The sequence below is a fragment of the Silene latifolia genome, chromosome 9, assembly GCF_048544455.1.
Source record: "Silene latifolia isolate original U9 population chromosome 9, ASM4854445v1, whole genome shotgun sequence".
Classification (NCBI taxonomy): Eukaryota; Viridiplantae; Streptophyta; class Magnoliopsida; order Caryophyllales; family Caryophyllaceae; genus Silene; species Silene latifolia.
This window is the reverse complement of record NC_133534.1, coordinates 105086904-105090471: the sequence shown is the minus strand read 5'-3', so window position 1 is coordinate 105090471 and position 3568 is coordinate 105086904. Positions and strand designations below refer to the sequence as shown.

Below are 3568 nucleotides of genomic sequence, written 5' to 3'. Positions count from 1 at the left end.
AGTACCTTGCTTGTTTTCATTGCGTTACTTTTATCTTATTAATTAGTTTAGACCAATTTCATCTCAAGCTAAATTGTGACACCCTAAGACACAACCATTTGCAATTGATAATCCTACATCAATACCTATCCCTTGGCATCCGACTTTTACTTACCTCTTTACTAAGAGTAGTTTGTGAAGTTATAAATATTGTTTTGGTTGGTAGCTTTTGACGACGAGTTATAATACACACCAAAAATGGCGCCGTTGTCGGGGACGGTGTTAACTTGATTTGATTTTCATTAATTGTTTTTGGTTGTGTCTTTCTTTACCTTCGGGAAGTCAAACTCCTCAAGGTTGTTCTAATTGTTTTCGAGTTGTTTGATATTTGCATGACTAGGAGATCACAAGGTAATCCATTACCTATTGATCTTGAAATTGAAAGGACCTTAACCAACAATAGAAGAGTTGCTAGAGGAACTTCAAGAGTTGTAGGTATTGGTGAGATTGTGGACATTCAACCAAATAACATTGAGTTTACCAACCCTTTTGCAAGAGAAGGAGAGGACAACCCAATACAAAATCCACCACAAAATCAACCCACAATGCCTAAATTTTCATCACATTCCGTACCAACCGAGGAGAACCTACCAAATGGTACTCCTACACCAACCACATTTAACCGGCAATTTCATTGCCAAATCAGCGTTCATACAATTAGTTGAGAGAAGTCAATTTGGAGGGATGCCTAGTGAAGACCCTCATTCACATATGGAGACTTTTTGTGACTATTGTGATGCGATTTCTCAAACCGGAGTAACTCAAGATCAAATCCGATGGGTATTATTTCCTTTTTCTTTGATTGGTACCGCAAAGCAATGGTCGAAGAGCCTAGACAAGGCTATCCTTGGTATTGACTCATGGAAGAAGTTGGCACTTGCTTTCTACAAGAAATTCTATCCTCCGGAGAAGACCAATATGTTGAGAACCCAAATCACCGGGTTCAAGCAAAGAGATGAGGAATCATTGTATGAAGCATGGGAGAGATTTAAGGACAGTTATCGTTCTTGTCCACAGCACGGACTTAGCGAGTGGTTCCTTGTGCAACAATTTTGGAATGGTTTACATGAAGATTCCCGCAATATTCTCAATATGGGATCCAATGGAATGTTCATCGAAGTTGATGACAATAAAACATGGGCCAAAATCGAAGAGATGGCGGTTCATAATTGACAATATAGTAGGCCTCGAAAGGCTACTAGAGGAGGAAAGAATGAGGTAGATTCCATCACACAATTGGGTGCTCAACTAAGTGCTCATATTGATACCATCAATTTGAAATTTGAGAAGACCATAGCTAAGCTTGATGAAGCTTCCAAATCACCCAAACAACATGTTAACGCTATGGTGGCATAATCCTCAATTCCAAGTGGAGTATGTGAGAGTTGTGGAACTTTGGGACATGACCAAAGTGAATGTAAGGGAACAAGTGAACAAGTTAATGCTTTCGAAGCATACAAGAGTGGCACCCCTTATTCCAACTATTACAATGAGAATACCAAATTCCATCCAAATCATTCATACAAGAGCCAAAATGTTCAAAACCCTCAACCAACATACACCCCACCTCCAATGAGAAATCAAGCTCAAAGACCCTTTTACAACCAAAGCCAAAGTTATCAAAATCAACATTCCTAAAATCAATCCAGTGACCAAGGCTTTGATGTTCAAAGAGCGGTCCTCCAAATGCAAAAGAACCAACAAGAATTGTTCACCTAAATGCAAAAAGATAGCCAAGCCAAAGACATCACCATCAACAACATACTAGCCCACACCAAGATTTTGGAAACCCAAATGTCTCAATTAGCATCTTCTAGCTCTCAAAGACAAAAGGGGAAATAACCACCTCAAAGTAATCCCCCAAGATATGAGTCGGTGAGTGCCATCCATTTGAGGAGTGGTACAAGGTATGAAGGGCCAAAGAAGCAAATTGAGGAAGACATTGTGGAGGCTAGTGACAAGGAAAGAGTTGTGGAAAACTCTAAGGAAGAAGAACCCATTCAAGAACTTTCAAGGAAGGAGAATGAAGAGAAAGTTAAAGAGAAAGAGCCTGTTGTGATTAGACTTCCATTCCCAAGTCGTCAAGCTAAGCCTAAGTTTGATGAACAACTTGGAAAGTTCATGGAAATTGTGAAGAACTAAGAAGTCTCAATCCCATTCACGGAATCGATTAATCATGTTCCGGCCTATGCAAAGTACTTGAAAGACATTCTTACTAAAAAGAAATCCATCCGAAAGCTAGAAACTATTTCATTCACTAAAGTGAGTAGTGCTATTCTTCAAGGAAGTTCCCCTCCAAAACTCAAAGATCCGGGAAGCTTCGCTATTACATGCACCATTGGCGACACTACAATCAACAAAGCATTATGTGACCTTGGAGCAAGTGTAAGTGTCATGCTATACTCGGTATGCAAGAGGCTAGGAGGGGGAGAGCTCAAGTTCACTGACATTACTCTTCAAATGGCGGATCGATCAACAAAGATACCTTTAGGGGTATGGGAGGATGTGCCCGTAAGAATTGGCAAGTTCTTTATCCCGGTAGACTTTGTCATTGTAGACTTAGAGGAGGATTCCATCATTCCTATCATTTTAGGAAGACCTTTCTTACACACCGCGGGAGCGGTGATTGATGTGAAACATGGAGAGCTTACACTTGAAGTAGGGCATGAGACAATCACTTTCAACCTTGAAAAAACGATGAGAGCTCCTCGACTACATGAGCCATGTCTCATGATCAATCATTATAGCCGAGAAAGTGATAGGAAGAAGTTGGCATCTCAAAGCAAAGAACAAGCTATGGGTAAAGAATCACCGCCCATATGGAAGAAGAAATTGGATAATCCTCAAGATGCTCTATCCGGAGAGCAAGAAAATTTCAACAACAATGAGAGCTTGAATAGATCACCACTAATCATGACAAGAAAGGAAGAAGGCCTCATTGGCCATGACAACAAGAAACAAGAGTTGATTTCATCAACTCTTGACATCAATGGAGAGCAAGCTAATAGAGTATGTGGTCTATGGGATGGCGAATTCGAAGGATTAGTCAATCCCTACATCGGCAATGCTATAAACCAAGGCTTTGGTGACCATCTTGACTCGAGTCACCACCATGAAGAACACAATGTGCAAAGATCTATGCAAGATCTTTATAATGACAATGAACAAGCCTTTGACTACTTCTACAAGTTGTTGAGCAACATCAACAACACCTTGGCTATGCCTCCTTGACATCTCATTCAAGAGTTAGAGTTTGGTGGCGTCCTTCCAAAATCACCATTTGTAAATATTCTAACCCTTAACATGCATTTTAATTCTTGTATTGCATTTTTGTCATTCCCTTGGATTTACATTCTTTTTATACATTGATCAAGATTTTCATCATGAGAGAAAGTGAGGGAGGTATTTTAATGTGTTTTGATGTGCAGTGTTTGATCTAGTGTCGGGATAGCAATCACCTAGGCTAACCGAGCCTTCATAGCGCACCCGAAACAATGGACAAAGGAATGAAGAAAGAATGATATGGGAA

General features: G+C 40.1%; 1 non-coding gene across 1 annotated transcript; it reads right to left on the bottom strand.

Moving 5' to 3' along the window:
- Positions 1–957: 957 nt before the first annotated feature.
- LOC141603901 (small nucleolar RNA R71) lies at positions 958–1064 on the bottom strand. Its single transcript, XR_012525737.1, has one exon. It is a non-coding gene; the product is annotated as a small nucleolar RNA R71 (small nucleolar RNA).
- Between the last annotated feature and the right edge of the window lie 2504 nt (positions 1065–3568).